Raw genomic sequence first — 20,036 nt, forward strand, 5'->3', positions numbered from 1 at the left:
CACTTTCACTTGTGTCCAGATGGCTATTAATATATGTCATAGTAATTTTCTGTTTTGACTTAAGGCCTCACAGTTTGTATTATTTTCCATTTACTTTTAGGGTTTTTTTTTTTTTTTGCAAACTTATATTTCAAAGCACTCAATCATATTTGTCTCTGTTTCTATTCATTTTTATGTAGTTCTAAATTTTTTCAAGACTCTTGTATGTCATAATTTTCCTGAGGTTTTTTTTTTTTTTGCAAACTTATATTTCAAAGCACTCAATCATATTTGTCTCTGTTTCTATTCATTTTTATGTAGTTCTAAATTTTTTCAAGACTCTTGTATGTCATAATTTTCCTGAGGTGAATCTAATTATTGAGGACATGTTTACTTAAATATTTCTCTAAATTAAAAAAAGTAAACAAATGAATAAATGAGAAACAGAATCAGACGGACCTGTAAGTACAGAAAACAAACTGGTGGTTGCCAGAGGAGAAGTGGGTAGGGGATGGGCAAAATGGGTGAAGGGGAGTGGGAGATAAAGGCCTCCCATTAATGGAATCAATAAGTCACAGGAATAAAAAGCACAGCATAGAGAATGCAGTCAGTGGTATTGTAATAGCATTGTGTGGTGGGTGACAGATGGGAGCTACACTTGAGAGCATAGCGTAATATATAGAGAAGTTGAATGACTATGTTGAACACTTGAAACTAATGTAACATTGCATGTCAACTATATTTATAAAAAAAATCCTCTGAAATTAATATAAAGATTTCTGAAGCTTTGATTAGAATACTTTTCCTAATTATAGAAGTTACATATTAAGAAATCTAAAAGAAAATAAATATCATCACTAATTTAACCAAGAAATAATCACTTAATAGTTATGTGTGTTCTTTTCCAGTGCTTTTGTACGTGAAACATTCTTGGATGGCACTAAAGACGTTTGTATACTTAATTTTCTTAGCTTCATAGTATTCATACCCATAATTTAGGTCATTTTCTAATTTTACAGATTTTATTTGAATCCTTCTTTTATCCATTATAAAATATTGCTGCAACTGAAAACCCTTCTGCATATGCGTTTTTTCTCATTTCTGGTGACTGAGGTGTAATTACAGGATCAGAGGTCTTGAAGCATTCAATTAAGTATTTCTGATATACTCTAAGGAAGTTCATACCAATTTATAATCCTATCAACAATCTATGAAAGGTCTAATTTCACAGACCCTCAATATCATTTTTATCATTTTAAAAAATCCTTAGGTAGTAGATAGCTAGAAAAATCATCTTTGTCAATAAAAGTTTTTCATGCTTATTACACATTTATGTTTCTTTTTTCACAAATAGTTTATTAAGATCTCTTGCTCAGTCTTCATCACCATCTTGGTATTTTTTTCTTGACTTGCATGAATTATTTATACAAGATAACAGTGGCTGGAGAAGATTGGGCTAGGGAGTTGAAAATGCAATAATTAAATACTTTGGCCCAGACAAGGTCCATGTTACTTCAGCTTCCATGTTGTAGGTCACAACTATTCACAAGGCCATGCACATCTTAAGGGAGTGCAGACTGATCATCCTTGTGTCTCAAAATCTGAAAACTGTATATTGGTGAATATGACTAAAGTCTACTACAGAAACTTATGTAATTATTTGCCCTGGTTTATTATCTTCCCTTTCAATTTTAAACACAGTTAATTTTTTATAAAATATTGTTCCAGAGATAGTTTTCAAATCCGCCCCCCCACCCCAGTATATTGCATGTGTTTTAAGCTTATAAAAACATAAAAGGACAGAATGGAAAGCAATGCTTGTGCCCTTCCTTACCAATCTCTGATCTCACTCCCTAGGCATGCGCGCGTTCAGCATTTAGTCATTCTTCTAGTGGTTAACTCTACTAGTAGCATAATTATATTGTTAATTTTGTATTTTTTTATTCTAATTTATAATATTATCTTTGAATCCACAGTTGTTATTTCAACAGTTATAGGTGCTATGCTTCCATTGTCTACCTTATGAGTTGATAATGTTTTTGATTCAAGACAGAAAATAAAGACTCTACTCTGTATTTATAATTAGTTGGCTCTATATGCATATGCTTTATATGTAGGTTTATCCTAAAAGCTAAAAATCAATAAGCATTATTTCATAATTATAAGTAGCTGTGTGACCATTCTTTATTGCAGAGCCAAGTACCATGCCTTGTTTGTGCTTTCGCTTTTACGGCTTTTTTTTTTCTTTTCTGAGTATTTGAAATTCCCAAATTTTCTTATGCATTACATGGTTTTAATATATTTGTAGGCTCTTGCTGTCAGATACTTAGATCATAGATCTACTCTTTCCAAAGACTTCTTCCCGTCCTCCTTCTGTTGGTTGCTCCTGATCCTCCTGTACAATGGACATCCTGAGATAGCACAGTCCTTTTGTGGTTGATCATGTATCTTTCTGTTTCTTGGCTTATTCCTTCATAGGCTTTAAATCTATTTTTATTTATCACTTATACTTTCTTTTAAGATAATTTTATGAACATAATAATAGATAATACAATAATAAAACTTTATCATACATATGGGTTTGGTGGGTGTTGATTTCTATGATGAAAATTGTTATTTCCTTAGAACTTGGAAAGAATTACACACTTCTATCATCAGATGTTGTTGAAAAGTCTAATTCTTAGAGTTTTGTGCATTTATTATTTCCTTTCTTGAAGCTTTCAAGTTCTTTATCTTTAATCTCCTAAAAATTCACAGTGCTACACCTGTATGGAACTTTTTTTTTCCATCCTACTCAGCACTCTTTGAAAACAGATTCTTCCTTAAGATTTGGGAAGTTCTTAGTTATTATTACTCAGAGTATTTTTCCTCTTCCATTTAATTGTTTCTTTCTAGACAGCTATTTAGGTTGATTTTGGTTCCTTCTCATTTAGAATTTAATATAGAATATCATAAACATTTAAAAGTAGGATATCCATCAGATTTCTTTCTCTTTTTAAAAAAAATATTTTATTTATTTATTCATGAGAGACACACAGAGAGAGCGAGGCAGAGACACAGGCAGAGGGAGAAGCAGGCTCCCTGCAAGGAGCCCGAGGTGGGACTCCATCCTGGATCCTGGGATCACGCCTTGAGACAAAGACAGATGCTCAACCGCTGAGCCACCCAGGCATCCCCCATCAGATGTCTTTATATTACATCTTTAAACAATATTTTCACTAGTATAATGCAATTAAAATACATCACATAGCTTCATTTTGCTATAGAGAACATCTAACTAGTTCTGAGGTTGTCCTGAATGATTATTCCTAAATTATGCTTAACCAGATCTTCACTTTTTCCCTTCCTACTCATTGCATGGTTATTTAAAAATATGGTTCTTGTGGTATTTTAAACTTTGAAGAATCACTAGGTGAGAGAAACATATTTGTGCGTGATGACTGAAACAATACCAAAAGCAAAGACTAAACATGAAAATGAGGGAAACAGATGAGCAGGAAAATGTGAGCAATGACATAAATAACAAGAGATTATTGGTTCAACCTATTTCACATTACTGATTCTTAGTTTCATCTTGGTTGTCCCCTTTCTTGTATTTAATTATAAGTTGTTTTTCTCTCCTCTTTGCAACAGTTCTATAAAACCTATATATCCACAGGTTTTATCTTTGCCATCTCATTCTTTTGCAAGACTTCTTTATGTTGGCAACATAATCACATTTTTTTTTTCTCTGATATTCCGTTTTAGGTGTATGGCCTTTGAATTTTGAATGTGATGATCATGAGAAGCTTCATTTCTAGGTTCTTGATCCTAAGAATCAATTGGGTTAAAACTTTGCCTATGTTTTAACAGGTATATCACTAATGATTCAAAAATGATTGCTCAGTAGAAAAATATTAAATATATTTGGTAGAAGAAAAAAAGTCTGGAGATTTAGGGATTTTACTTTTTATTATCAACCTTTCCTTGCTCTTTTCCTTATTGATAATGGAGATAGTCACTAGCTTCAGAAAATGAAAGTACACTGAAAGGGCCACACAAATGGTTCATTAATGGCTGGGAGAAAGTGCAGTTTACTAAATAATTTTTTGTTTTTTTAATGAAAATCAGGAAGATTGATTTATATGCTTTCTGGTGATAGAGGTACTGGGAAGATTGCTAGTCTCTATAACTCTCTGAAGAGTTTAACATTTCTTCCCTAAATTGTGCCTATAGTTGATTCTCTTATTCACATTGGTTATGTTCTATAAAATCCCTGTGAATGCCAAATTAGGGAACACTGAACCATTGCTCCTAAGGAAATAGAGTTAGATTCTATAGTCACAATGTTTCCATCAACTGATTGACACATAACTTCTTTTTAAAAATATATATATATTTTTTTTTCATGAGAGACATACACAGAGAGGCAGAGACACAGGCAGACGGAGAAGCAGGCTCCACACAGGGAGCCCGATGTGGGACTTGATCCCAGGTCTCCAGGATCATGCCCTGACCTGAAGGCAGACACTCAACCACTGATCCACCTAGGTGTCCGGATACATAACTTCTTCTATGTGTTTCTGTTTCAGACACCTTATTTAATACGTATCAGTGATCCATTCACATTGAACACATATCTAAGCAGTTTATCTAACACATACATTTTCTCAATAAGGTACATCAACCTTCTTACCCTTAGGAACACTTGACAGTTGGCACTGGTCTTGGGACCATGTTCAGCATTATGCTTGGGAATTTTATTTTATTTTATTTTATTTTATTTTATTTTATTTTATTTTATTATTTTATTTTTATAATGTTATGAATTTATTTATGTATTTGACACAGAAAGAGAAATCACGCAAGCAGGGAGAGAGGCATAGGGAGAAGCAGGTTCCTGGCTGAGCAGGGAGCCCTACGTGCAGCTCCATCTCTGGAGTCTGAGATATGACCTGAGCCAAAGGCAGACCTTTCACCGACTGAGTCACCCAGGCGGCCCATATGCTTGGACATATTAAACAGCAAAATCACCAACAAAACACATAAAAACACAGAAAATTTGGCACTAAATAAACTGCAAAAAGGACATTTTATAGTCTGAGAGCTAAAACAAGAAGGCAGAGTGTTGCCCTGTTCAGCCTCAGCTGGTCATTACTGTGTGTATTGGGCCACGGCTCTGTCCGTGAATGAATGATGGTAAAAGGGCATCAAGTATTGGTTTGGGGATTACAAATAAATTTTAGTTAGTAGTTGATTTGCACATGCTAAATCCACTAACAATAAAAATTGAGTGTTTGATTTGAGTCAGTTTTGGCAATTCAAATCGCTTTCCTTTTTCTTTTTTCTTTTTTTCTTTCTATCTCTCTTTCTCTCTCTCTCTCTCTCTTTGAGTAGTCTGATAAAATTGAATTTCACCTTGCTTTGAAATGTTTATAATTACCTATGCTGATAAATCACCTTGAATTTGAAAGGATGAGAAACGGACATTACTTTAAACTCTGTGGAATAAATTGAAGGGAAAAGAAAATGCTTATTTCCACAGATTCAAGTTCATGATGGTACAGATGAAGGACAAAGCCCTTTCTTTCATTTTTTCTTTAAAGACTGTCCCCTAAATGAGAAAAGTCTAAAACACCAAAGGGCATTAAACTCCTTTGGGGTGTTTAAGCAATGATTTCTTTGTTGTGTTCTAGATTTTTTCCACTTGTGTTTTGCCCATCTTCTCACTGGGAAGGTCCAAATGCCAAAGGAGACAGAGAAATGAGAAGTGCAGATGGCCATTGTGTGTATCTGTGCATAGTGTACACACCATTTGGCTGTATGTTAGGATGGATATAGGCTTCATAGGGGTTTAACAGAATCTAGGTACAATTCCTTCTTGTAAATTTTTTTTAATTTATTCATTTGAAAGAAAGAAAGAGAGAACATGAGCAAGAGAGGGGAGGCAGAGGGAGAGGAGATGCAGACTCCCCACTGAGCAGGGAGCCAACATAAGGCTCCATTCCAGGGTCTTAAGATCATGACCTGAGCTGAATGAGGGCAGACACTTGGCTATCTGAGCCACCCTGACACCCCAGCATTCCATCTCTTGTGAAGGATTTTTCTAGGCACTGAGGAGGTTGTGATGAGGAAGACTGGAAAGGTGTACATCCTCATGGAGCTGACATTAGAATGGGGTGAGTGATAATAAACTGATCAACAAACAGAAAAGAGGCAATTGTAGGTGGGGTTACATACTTTAAAAGAACTCAATAGGGACACATGATGGAAGAACTAGATGAAGATACTGTGTTAGGTTCATTCTGGGGGTAAATGAGATGGGAGCAGAAGCCAGAGAGACTGGAATCAGCCTGAGGGATAAAGGACAGGGGGAAGAGCATCCTCGGTAGGAGGAACAGCAAGTACAAAGGGCCCGAAAGAGAAAAGTCTTGGTGTGATTACTCTTCTGAAGAAACCCAGAGGAGTTGCATCATGGTAAGAGCCAGAGAGTAGGCCAAAGAAGCTCAAAAAATCAGTGCGGGAAGCAAAGCACACAGTTCTTTTTGGGCCATAGTAAGTAGCCTACGTGTTGATTGGTGCACATTCAAGGTTCATATATATCTCAGACTGGAAGGTAAACAGTAAAAAAAGATCTTACCCCTAATGACTTAGGTTTATCCGAGTGAATGTCAGCAAAAATAGTCAATGGGAAGAAGCAAATACTGTTTCTGTACTCACAAAATCATTGTAGAAAGACAAAGCTATTTTCTTTTGATTGGATTTGGATTTCCCTTTGTCTTGGAGAAGAGCATCTGTTCATTATGAGAAGCTCCCCAGAAATGTCTTAGGCATCAAAGAATTTCTGTGCTTTGGTCTATTGTGCTATGAAGCGCCCTATATAAACGAGGCTACTGATAACTACAGTTCCGTTATAATTCAGGATCCTCAACACTTGTCCCTTACTTGGTGTCACAACTATTTTCTGAGCAAAACATGTGTCATCTTTGACTTCCAAACTTTTTCCTGTGAGAAATTGGTGATCACGAATAGGGAAGGCCTGGTCTGGGGGGTGGGGGTGGAGGGTGGGGGGCCCGAGGGAGGGGTCCCCAGTTCTTTCCTCAGATGAGACAGAGTTAGTTGGGAGGATGAATGAGTTCCTCCCTGAAGCCATGTTGGCGGCTCCCTGAATACTCTGCCCTCTGAAAGTGAGTGTGAGGAGAAATGTGGAATTTAATTTGCTCATCTGCTGGTCTGTCCTCTTTGCCTTGGCCAAACCATGATCTTCTTTGGTTGAAAAAAAAGAGCTACTTGAACAACAATAAGTCCAGAAGTATTGCCATTTTCTAAAAATGTACATTTTCCCAATTCACTTGTCTAATTGAGCTACGTAGCGCAGGATGTATTTTCATACACTTTAAACTGGTAGCACACAGAGCGAAGTTCTTACGTTGAGTGCAGCAGGCGCTCTGTGGAAGCAGTGATTCTCCCTGTGATCCCCATGGTTCACTACTGTTTTTATTTCCAGGTAATTAAGGTGGTGTCATATACTTTAGTGTTTGTTTATGCTGCCAGGTCCAATATACATCCATGGAATGAACTCTGGTTTTCCTTTTTTTTTTTTAAATTGTATTTATTTATTCATGACACACACACACACACAGAGAGAGAGAGAGAGAGGCACAGACACAGGCAGAGGGAGAAGCAGGCTCCATTCCATGCAGGGAGCCTCACATGGGATTCGATCCCGGGTCTCCAGGACCACACCTGGGACTGAAGGTGGAGCTAAGCCACTGAGCCACCCGGGCTGCCCTGAACTTTGGTTTTCTTGTGAAAAACGAAACAAAACAACACTGCTTTCCCTTTCTCCTTATCTGGGTGATAATAGACTTGGGGTTACATGTCATTCAAAGGAACAGAATCCAACCTAAGAACAGTCCCCTTGAATCTTCTCCTATGTGCCTCATTAGGGGATTTATGCTTTCTGAATGGTTTGAGAACAAGGTTTCCTTGGGGGGAAACTGTTGAAACTCAATAACCTGGTAAAATTGAAAGATGAAGAGTCTTTGTTGTATTGCTAGAAACATGATAAGTGAAATGAAATCCAACTATAAAATACAAGACCCTGGGATGGATGCCATACTAAATAGTAAAGGCAATAAATTGTCAGTCTTTGGGGGATGATTTCTAGGGAGAAAGATTTCAAGACCTCTCCTGATAGTCTATTTAATCACAAAATAACTCTTCTTGTCAAGAAGTTCTATCTTATGTCTAACTTAATTTGTCTTACTGTAATTTAAGTGTCCTTTCTTGTATTCAACCCTTGAGAAAGAAGCAAAAAATTCACTGCTTCCTCAGCATGATAGGATTCCACATACTTGAAGATGATAAATAAACAATTTCCTTTCTTTTTTTTAAGATTTTATTTATTTATTCATAAGAGACACAGAGAGACAGAGACAGAGACACAGGCAGAGGGAGAAGCAGGCTCCATGCAGGGAGCCTGATGTGGGACTCGATCCCGGGACCCCGGGATCATGCCCTGAGCCAAAGACAGATGCTCAGCCACCTGAAAATAGGTGCCTCTCATCTATTTTCTAAGACAGGGATTCAACTCAGACTTCTTCAAGCACCTGGATTCATTCTCTGGTTTATTCTTCTATTCATATAGAACTTAATACCTATTTTATGTTTTATTTTAAAAAAAGAATTGAGACCTACTAGGTGCAATAGTAATAATTTCTAGCTAATTCTGATGTTGGTTGCAGCATATATTCAAGATAACATATCATTTAATATTAAATATGCAACAGTATTACATTTAGTTTTGAAATAGCTACATTATATTGATGATACTTATCCAATATGTAGGTCAGTATCTTGCTGACCTTTTTAATTTTTTTAATTAATTAATTTTTTTAAAAAAATTTATTTATTTATTCATGAGAGACACAGAGAGAAAGAGAGGCAGAGACACAGGCAGAGGGAGAAAGCAGGCTCCATGCAGGGAACCCGACGTGGGACTCGATCCCGGGTCTCCAGGACCACGCCCTGGGCTGAAGGTGGCGCTAAACCGCTGAGCCACCCCGGCTGCCCTTGCTGCCTTTTTTTTTTTTTAAAGGATGTTTGTTCAACTTTATTATTATTTTTTTAAGTAGATTTCATGCTTGGGTTTGAATGTGGGTTTGAACTCACAATCCTGAGATCAAGGCCTGAGCTGAGATTAGGAGTAGGATGCTTAACCAGCTGAGCATGAACTTTATTTTTAATAAACACTTTTTATGATGTGACCCTGCTCCCTCTATGTAAGTTTCATACTTCAGTAGTGATATTACTTCATTCAAACATAAATTATAGAGTGGAAATAAGATTTATGGAGTTTGGTTTGCTTTTTACAAATTCACTTTGGAATCTATTCAAGATTTACTCTTGTAAAGGGCTTTGAGCTACATATCTTATTATGTCCTCTGTAATATCAAATATTGCAATTAGGATGATGTTATCTATAGTTGATATGCTACCTCTTTGTAGTTTTGTAGAGATTTTCACTGCTGGATTAGAGCTTATTTTTCTTCTCAGAAATATTGAGTAATCATTATTTTTAATCTTCACTTAAGTGCTTTGAAATATGTTCTCATACTCTCATATAAAAATATATTGTTTAAATTTTAATTTTTCATTTCTGTTTATTTTCACTTTGGATTTCTATATTCATATTAGAACATTATATATCACAACTAGTGATAGAATTTGAAAGCTACTTCGTTTTACAATTGTAATTTATAATCACATTAACTATGCTTTCATTCATTTCCTTTCAATTGATAGGAAGATGTTTCTTGCCTATTTTGTTTTGTGTCAATCAGATAAAGATGAAAGTCTGTAATACTTGGGACTCATCAGCAAGTTTTTATTACATGACTGAAAATTATGCCCTTCCGTAATCAGCAAGTACTTTCTAGATATATTTCCTGGGACTCTGTGCCAGGCCCTTTGAGGAAGCAAACACAGAGTCATCTTCTCCTAGCAGGTTACAAATAGTCTAGAAGAAAAAAGTTAAACACAAAAGATTTGAAGATGGAATGCTTATGTCCCTAAATATATGTAGGATGTGGATCTAGAAAATGCAGAGATCATTGTGATTGATGAACCTGGGAAATGCTTTTGTATTTTGTGGAAATAGAAGAAAAGAAAGAGTTCATGAGCATAACCTGTGACCTTTACATTAGTAAGGTCCCCAGAAATGTACTTAGAACAAAGAAAGAAATCAAAGAAGAATGTGACATGAGGTCCAAAGAATGGCTGGTTTTGACTGTGCAGGCACATACATAATCTCACAGCAGGTCTTGTCACATTAGTCTAGAAATGGGACTTGGGCCAGGCAGGAGAGCAGGGCATCTGGAGCAGAGTTGTAAGCTTGACACCTGGCTGTGCAATTATTTGAAAGAGGTGGGGCATTTGCAGTTCTTGAGAGTCCTGGGGAGAAAGCTGAGATCAGAGCTATCTAACCAAAATGGAGACACAAGGGCAGTTCTGATTAAAAAGGAATTTCAGGTTTCGACCCAGAATAGGAGCACAGGAAGGTATGTGCAGGAGGTGGATTTCAAAGAGCAGAGTTAGCGAAGCCAGCAGGGCAGAAGCGGAGTCATCATGCAGATGGCACATACCTTATCTGGAGGAAGCTGAAAGGGCTCGACTCTGGATTCCACTACAGAGAAGCCTGATCTTTGCTTTTATCATCCTCACTGGGAAATCACTGATTTATCAAGTTTAAACTTTGCCTGGTTTGTAAAATCCTCCTCTAACATCGTATTCTTTGGACAATAAACTCTCTGCCCTAGCCAATATCCCCTTTCTTTCATAGATGTTTTTAGTATGTCCTATGTGCCAGACACTGTGCCCAGGGGAAAGAATCTATCCTCAAGGGGTCCATAACCTAAGGAGTCACTTTATGAACCTCCAAGGACGTTTTAAAGTTCCTGAACACTTCCTAATAGAGTGCCTTCAGATTTTCCTCCAACTATTCAAGAGCTTAGAACAACCTAGATATAAAATTTTTTTATCTCTCAGTCATATCTCAAAAATGTATTATTTATTAATGTTTTCATTAATTTTTATATTATTTGTATTTGATTAATGTTTATATTATATATAAACATATTCATAATACATTTTATATTATTTGTTATATTATAGTTTTATTATTTATTACTGTTTATATTATTTCGTATTTTATATATATATAAAATACGTATATATTTCAAGTTCGTGTTGAAAGGATTTATCTAAGCTGTATATATATATATATATATATACATATATACACATATATATATGTGTGTATGAAATTCTCATACACTGTGAAGCTTTTCTGGAGCATTTTAATCTTTACTGTCCTAGTGTCTTCAGAACTTCCAATCTATTTCAACTATTTTGAGAAATTATAGAGGTGGAAGAGATTTAAAATCATTTATTTATTTTAAAATGTTGAGAAACAGGGACGCCTGGTGGCTCAGCGGTTGGGCTGCTGCCTTCAGCCCAGGTCGTGATCCTGGGATCCGGGATTGAGTCCACATCAGGCTCCTGCAGAGACCCTGCTTCTCCCTCTGCCTGTGTCTCTGCCTCTCTCTCTCTCTCTGTGTATGTCTCATGAATAAATAATCTTCAAAAAATGAAAATAAAAAGGTTGAGAAATGAAGCCCAAAAAGATAAGATGGTTTAGTTAAGGTTAGCACAGCTATTTATAGAAAGAGCTAAGATTTGTACCTAAAACTTCTGATCCTTGAATCAGTCAGGTGTCTGACAAAGTGCTGGGATATTGAAGATACTCAATGAATGATGGCTGTTATTCACTAGGTATCAGTCTTGTTCCTCACTAAAGTATAGTTTCTTTAAGAATTGTGTGTGCTTTGGCGGGATGAGCACTGGGTGTTATGCTATATGTTGGCAAACTGAACTCCAATAAAAAAAATAAATTTAAGAACAACAACAACAAAAAGAAAGTGAACAAACAGCGTACAGAATGGGAGATAATAATTGCAACTCATAAATCTGATAAGGGACTTGTATCCAGATTATATAAAGAATGTTTATAACTCAATACTAAAAAGACAAAACAAATTAAAAACAAAAACAAAACAAAAGAAACAAACAAAAAAAGAATTGTGTGTGCTCTACACTTGGATTGTGTATCCTGGATTACCAGCATAGAACTGAGCCAGTTGTAGCCGCTAAGCATATATTTACTGATTAATTGTTAATACAAACCTCTTTCCTATGGTCTTCATATGGAGGAAGTAGAAACTGAAAAAGAACCACCACGTTAATGTTAAGATCTATTATCATTGTGTCTTTATTGTAAAGAATATTTGGGTTCCCGAGCCTTGCAGTTAAGCAATGGACATGTACTGCGGCTGTTGCTCTAGTAAAAATGATTATTGATTGTTTATATTGCAAAGAAGTGACTGTTGTGATTCGCAAATATTTTTAAAGCTACCGTTAAACAGCCGCTCCTCAAATTGGAATTAGTAAGTATGGACTGCCAAAAATCATTGCATCCCACAAATCAAAGGAACATGGCTCCCTTGTTCTTAATAGATATTGAAAACTCCAAGACACAAGTTGAACTGCTTCACAAATACGGAAATATTGTTCCAATGGAAAGTAGCATTAGAAGCTTGCTGAAAAATCTTCGTTAGTTGATATACATCTGAATTTAAAGCAAATTACTGTAACTTATACTAAGGAAAGAGAATTCTCTTAGGAAAGAGAATGCCAAGCTTTAGTCTTCCTATCTAATTAGAACACAGGGATATTGATTTATTATATCAGGTATAATTATATATGAGGGTATTTCAAAAACTCATTTTCTTAGGGGATGAGTAGTGTGAAGAAGTATAGCTTTAGAAAGAGAAACAGAAACCTAATTTCCTAAATTTCCTGGACTTGATGCATTATGGCACTTATCAAAACACCTTATATATCTTCCAGTTTTATATTCAGAAATGTCATTGCAGATGAAGGAAGGCAGTAGCAACTAGGAGAGAGAATTAAACTTGTGTCTTTGCGCTGAGAGAGATGGATAATTGTAGAAAAGAAAAAAAAAATAAAAAAAAAAAAAAGAAAAGAGACATGCCACGGAAACTATCTTAAAATATTTAAAGCTTTTTAAAAAAATTCTGACAGGGTGGCTTATTATAAGAGAAATATAAGGTCACTTTCATATTCTTAGTGGGGCAGAACAAAAACAATATGGATTTCTAGCTAGTATTTTTTAAGAAAATTTCTGTCCATTCATTCATTCATCTATCTCATTGGATTCTGTTCACTTAAAAACTCCACCCTATGAGTTATTTTATTTCTGTAGCACTTTTTTTTTCTTTTTAATTTTATTTCATTTGTCTTGGTAGTGACAACCTGCTGATTGTCCACTATTAACGTTGACTTCATGAATGGATTGTGAAGCCAATGAAGATGCGTATCTTTCTAATAAAGAAGAACAAGTAGAAATGAATGCTCTTCCAAGAATACTGCTAATAGCAGAGACTGCTACAATAAAATTCCCATTTTCTAAGATTATGCTTTGTTTGATATAACTATAAGAATGGAAATTCATTGGAAAATTGATATTTATTTATTCATTCGTTCAAGACTAACACAGTTATACCATTAGGCCAGAAGTCAAGATCATTAGTCCAGTGTTGTCTGAGGATCTTGGGGTTTGTTGATATTCTATAAGAGGGTCGGTTCATAAACTCTAAGTTATTTTTATAATAATATCAAGACATTGTCTCTCCACTTTATATACTTTGTGATCCATTAGCATGAACTAAAAGCAGTGGTACTAGACTGTACTGAGGAGCCATAATATTTGTCACTCTCACACATCCAAAAAACAATAAAGGGTTTGCTCAAGAATGTCTATTGTAAAGCAGTAAAAATTGTTGATTCTACTGAATCTCAATTCATAAGTAGACATCTTTTTTGTATTCTGTGAAACAAAATGAAAATTATATGTGAAGCACCTGGTTGTTTACCAATTTCATAGACCACCTCTTCAGTTGAAAGAGTAACTGGTTACTTAGATATGGTTATTTCACCAACAGTTTTTGCAAAAGAGCAAAGTGTGTCACTTTAAGGGAAAACAATTCACAGTTTTTGGTGCCAATTACAATATTCAAGCTTTTATGTAAAAAATAGAATTTTGGAGAACTTATATATCTGTCACTGTGAGTTTGTCACCTTCCCAGTAATAAAAGACTTCTCAGATAAGATTAGTGGTAACATGAAGGAATACAAAATTTTGATATTAATATAATGAAAGTATCAACATTTGGAAGATATGCTTAATGTATTTTCCAAATGACCGATGCATAATATTACAGAACTATGCATGGGTAAAAGATCCAAAGGATGGAATAGACCAGTGGATTTTAATGAAATGGAGTACAAAAACTTCACTTATATGGGTTTAGATTCCACATTATAACTAACCTTTAAGAAACTACCAGTTACCAACTTTTAGTGCGATTCCAAAGAATAACATCCACAATTATCTGAAAAGGCTATCAAAACACTTGCCACGGGATCCCTGGGTGGCGCAGCGGTTTGGCGCCTGCCTTTGGCCCAGGGCGCGATCCTGGAGACCCGGGATCGAATCCCACGTCGGGCTCCCGGTGCATGGAGCCTGCTTCTCCCTCTGCCTATGTCTCTGCCTCTCTCTCTCTCTCTGTGACTATCATAAATAAATAAAAAAAAAATTAAAAAAAAAAAAACACTTGCCACTTTTTAAACTAATAGGTATATAAAGACAGATTTTCCTAATGTATTTCCATTAAAGTAAAATACAAGAATCCAGTTCTCTCCTTTTTTAACATTACAGATATTTGCAAAAATGGAAAGCATTCTTCTGGACAATAGGGTTTTTCATAATAATATCTTAGGATGGGCTTAATATTCTTGTTTGTAAATGAATTAAGTGAATATTTTACAAATCTTTCAGTTTTAATTTAAAATAATGTAAATTGGAATAAGTGTAACTCTTATAAACAAAAGCTCAATACAATCCTTGGTAAATTTTTGAGTGTGAGAGAATGATGAGCCCAAATATTTGAGAACTGCTGTCTGAGTCTGTGGAGATTTTCTACCGATAGGACTTCAGAAGTTGAATTGACAACATGATAAAAAAAAAAAAAAAAAAAAACAACTTACAAATTTGGAACTTGAAAATTTTGTTTGACCTCCTACACCAAAGTTATGGGAATTACTATATTAGAAAAATTTGCTACTATATTAGGATCTGAACTTTCAGAGAGGCTCTGTGGCTGATCCTCTTTCAGACCCCACAAAATTGACCCAAATAAGAATTTCATTCGAAGTTTTAGCCCAGTGCTGAGTCAAGCTCAATGATGCTTATCATGCTGCTTTCACCAGGGAATAGTTTATCTTATGCTAATCATGGAAAAAGCAAAATAAACACTAGAGAAAAATTCCTTTTGTGTCTTTTTGTAAAAGATTTGTCAAATACAGGTAAAAATAAATCTATTTATCTGAAGGGTAGTCTTTTCAGAAATATTTTAAGGTGAAGTGTGCACATACACTTTTGTTTTTCCAGCAGTCTTGGGATTAGATTAAAAGGGAGGGAAAAATACGTACCTTTTTCTCTGTCCAGAAACAAACAAACAAAAAATAGGTAAGTGTGATTATACTCTAAGGATCAGAAAGTTTTTTAGTTATTGAAGGGAAAAGTTACAATAGTCTATTAGTGTTTGTGGACAATTAGACAATTATTTGGCAAAGATCACATTAGCTCCCCACTTCTTATATGTAGTCAAAGAACACAGAAGTTTTTCTTAGAGTCTAGAGATGGAGATGGTCTTCACATACATACAAAGAACATGAGGCATAAAAGGAAAGATTAGTAGATTTGATGACAGAAAACTTAAAACAAACCCATCTGTATTACTCATTTGAAAAATTAAAAAAGGGATGCCTGGGTGGCTCAGCTGTTGAGCTTCTGCCTGGCTCAGGGCGTGATCCTGGGGTCCTGGATCGAATACCACATGGGGCTCCTTGTGCGGAGCCTGCTTCTCCCTCTGTCTATGTCTCTGCCTCTCTCTCTCTCTCTCTCTTTGTGTCTCTCATGCATAAATAAAAAAATCTTGGGATCCCTGGATGGTGCAGCGGTTTGGCGCCTGCCTTTGGCCCAGGGCGCGATTCTGGAGACCCGGGATCGAATCCCACGTCGGGCTCCCGGTGCATGGAGCCTGCTTCTCCCTCTGCCTGTGTCTCTGCCTCTCTCTCTCTCTGTGACTATCATAAATAAATAAATAAATACCTTAAAAAAATCTTAAAAAAAAAACAGATTGGGACATTATTTCTAAAACATGCAATTGACAAATGGCTCATATCCATAGTGCATAAAGTCTGTAAAGAGCTCCTACAAGTCAGTAAGGAAAAGGCAATATAAGAAATGTTAAAGATCAGGAAATACAATAATAAGATATATATATATTAAGCCAATATATGTATCAAATTTGTCAAAATGACAATATTATAAAGATTGGAGCTATTCAGAGTTGAGGGTATTTCAAAAACTCTCATGCCCATTTGGAAGAATTTTAACTTGGCCCCATGTGTGTCTAACCTAGAAAGTCTGCATCTAGTAATTTATTCTTGGGGTATTCACATCCATACTCAAAGATATATGTATAGGATGTTCATTGTCCAATGGTGAAAATTTAGAAGCAAGTTAAATGATTACTAGTCATGAATTAGTTAAATAAATGGTAACAAGTCAATTTGACAAATGTTGTAGTCATGAAAATATATGTAGTTTTATGAGAAGAAATTTCATCATATGTTAAGTATAAAATAATGTGTGTATGTGTACATGTAATACTTGTCTATATGCATTGATAAGATGTTTTTGGAAGATGAACAAACTACTGAAAATTGCTTTATATTAGTGATGTGGTTTTAAGAGATTTTCACTTTCTTTTACTGTTTGATTTCTCTCTTCAAGGTCAATATTAACTAAATTGATAGTTTAGTTAATGTAATAATGTAATTTCCCTGAGTTTCAGATATAAATTCACTCATTTTAGTATTACAGAAGCGTGGAGAAGTGTCAACTAGATTGCAGTGGCCAGCTCCTCAATTATAAGATATTAATTACCTGAAAGGATGGAGGAGTTCATAGAAGCTTTACTCCCTAAAACTCAAAAGGCCGGGTGTGCCCATAATTTAAGAATTAATTTATATCTCAAATCAGTTATTTAAGTTGTATCCATCTTGTGAGCTGATTATGTTCTTTGAATTTCACTAGAAAAATTCAATTCAATTAATATTTAATGGGAGTACTATATTCAGGAAATGTGTTTAATCTAATTACATTTACCACTAACCCACTCTCATTGTAAAATTTTTAAAAATGAAAAGGAAAGAAAAAAGAGTACAAGCATAGTACAAGGCAGTATATGAATTACCAAATAATTATAAACCAGCAGGAGCTACAACTTCAAAGATGCATGAATTAGTTAAACAAATGATAGAAAGTCAGTCTGACAGATTTTTGTACAGTCATGGAAATATATATAGTTTTATATATAATGAGAAGAAATGTCATCAAATACATTATAATATTTATAATTGTTTTCCGTTCTCTTTATTTTAATTCTACATGATTTTCTTTGTCCATTTTGTTTCCTATCAAGTCTTCCCCTGCTATCTCTATCTGTGAGAGTGCCCGGTACAGATATCTGGCTCTAACTCTCGCAGTATAAAATATTGTGATTATTGTTATAAAAATGCTGTATGTATATAATACATGTCTATATGTAACTTCAGAGAAGGAAAAATGGGATAATCTGGAATATGGATATTGAGGAGGAGGAAATTAAACTGCGTCTGGGACAATAGTTAGGATTTAGTTCAAAGACAGATCTTGGAGGTCCTGGAATAGATATTAGAAATAACAGAGAAATTATCAGCAACTCTCTCATTCACTTATGAAACATTTTCCGTTATTTTTGATGAATTAAAGAAAAGGCTTTGCTGATCATCCCTGATCATGCTTATTACCTTCTGAGTTTTTAAACATTTTTGCCTTATGAATAAATGACTGAAAAAGAGCTAAAGGATTATCCAAACAGGTAATTAGCGTTTAAAGACACATTTTTTTTTTCATATATATTCTTTACTATTAGCAGGTCTTCTTTAAAAGCTTATATGAGTGCGCTATTTTTTTTTTTTGCATCTATTATTAGCTGCTAGCTTCTTCTTTTCCTTATGGAAGCATTGCCATAGATCTAGTGCCCTTCGTTTTATGAATGAGGAGACAAGCACAGAGAGGTTAATGTCACATGCTGTAGCAAAACCAAGATTGGATCCATCATTCCCCGACGCCAGGCCCTATGGTCTTTTTACTGTGCCACACTGTTTTCAAATATATCTTGTGTTTTCTGCTTTCCAGTGTTTAATCTCTCTCTGAGGTTGTTATTTGTTCATGGAATTTATTTTGCTCTCTCACATCATTGAAGATTTTATCTTTAGTGCTTTGGAGCCTGAAAGAGTGAATGTGTCTTGGAAATGTAGGTCTAACTGCTTACAAAGATCAATGAGCCCTTTGACTACTTTCTCTAAATATTACTTATAGTAGATATTTGAATTGGCTCCTTGACTGAAATGCAAGGAATAACAATGTGAAAAGCAATGAATTTGTAAAAATCTACAGGATTAATTTCAAAAGTGTTACTATGCCTCAGCTTTATTTGCAAGAGCAGAATATAATTTTCTTTTGGCATTGGTCTTTTAATCTGAAAAACTATGAAGATTATGTATTTGATTAAGAGAGAAACTATGGAAACAAACTAAATTTTCTACTACAAATAGTTTTATCCAATACAGTTGAAGAGTATGAAAAGCCAATTGCTACGGCATCTTGCTCACTGGAATCTCAATATTACTGATTCTTGAAAAGTTCTCAAGTTCCCAGAGGTTCTGAAGAGGAAAGAAACAAAGAAATTTTAGAAGATAAAGAAGTGAAGGGGGAGGAAAAACATCTTTAGATTACTTTCACTAGGGTTTACAAAATTATTGGGCATCGGATTATAGCCTGGCACACTGGGAATGGAGAACTCTGTCATTTTAGTGAAGCTTTCCTGGATAAGTCACTTCATCCCTTTACATGTCACTTTCCTTAACTATGACAAGTTGGGTTGGTCTGATGACCAATGGCTCTGTAATTCTGTAGATGGATTATTTCCCAGGCCATTTGCTGTTTCAAGATGATATGAACCTTATGTTCCGTTCATCTTAAGTCCTGGAGGAGGAACAAAGCTTTAAAATGATTTAAGAGAATTATATCATCATATAATTCTGTTTTCTGTTCTCTTTATTTTAATTCTACATGATTTTCTTTGTCCATTTTGTTTCCTATCAAGTCTTCCACTGCTATCTCTATCTGAGCCCAGTACAGATACCAGGCTCTAACTCTTGTGTTACTCCGACACTTGTATATCCAGTTGTCACTTGAATTTGATTAGAACTTAACACATTTAAGGAAGATTCCTTTTAACCCACTGCCAGACAGTGGGTTATACCTGTATTTTCCTTCATGTCACTTAACCTGATTAAGACTGTCTTTGTTCATAATTAAAATTTTTTATGTCTCTTTCTTGCTCACAAACACTCCTTTCTTGCTAGCTTAAATACTGGCACAGTTCTTTCCTTTCCGTCTCCAAATTCGGAGATTTCTCCTCATTCCTATTCTTACTCTTGTGGCTGCAAACCTAGGTCATACTTTTGTTACAACAGAGCTCATTGTCTATGTGTTTGGTCTTCCTTGTAATCCATTCTGTACACTTTATTTTCCTGATGTACACGTCTGGTCATGTCGCTCCTTTTGGAAGCTGTCTGTGGCTTTTCATTATTTAGACAACAATACAGTCTTCTCAGTCTAGACTTTTCAGGTCTTCACTCTTTGGCCTCATCCTTCCATTCCAACTGTCCCCTAGACATCCTGTTGTTCAGTCGTATCAGACTACCTACCATTTTTAAATTCATACTGTTAATTGAAATACAGATTTGGCTTTGTGCAA

At 35.2% G+C, this 20,036-nt stretch overlaps 1 protein-coding gene and 1 long non-coding RNA gene across 5 annotated transcripts in view; both read left to right on the top strand.

The window, feature by feature from the left end:
• The window catches only part of GRIA2 (glutamate ionotropic receptor AMPA type subunit 2), a 149,376-nt gene that overhangs the window by 19,496 nt on the left and 109,844 nt on the right, over positions 1 to 20,036 (top strand). The gene's annotated exons all lie outside the window — the stretch shown is intronic.
• On the top strand, positions 250 to 14,349 carry LOC140603139 (uncharacterized). 2 transcript variants are annotated; one of them, XR_012006185.1, is made up of 4 exons: positions 250 to 440; positions 888 to 927; positions 3,727 to 3,831; positions 13,347 to 14,349. It is a non-coding gene; the product is annotated as an uncharacterized lncRNA (long non-coding RNA). The 2 variants fall into 2 exon arrangements; XR_012006186.1 differs by lacking the exon at positions 888 to 927.

This window comes from Canis lupus, chromosome 13 (assembly GCF_048164855.1).
Source record: "Canis lupus baileyi chromosome 13, mCanLup2.hap1, whole genome shotgun sequence".
NCBI classification, from domain to species: domain Eukaryota; kingdom Metazoa; phylum Chordata; class Mammalia; order Carnivora; family Canidae; genus Canis; species Canis lupus.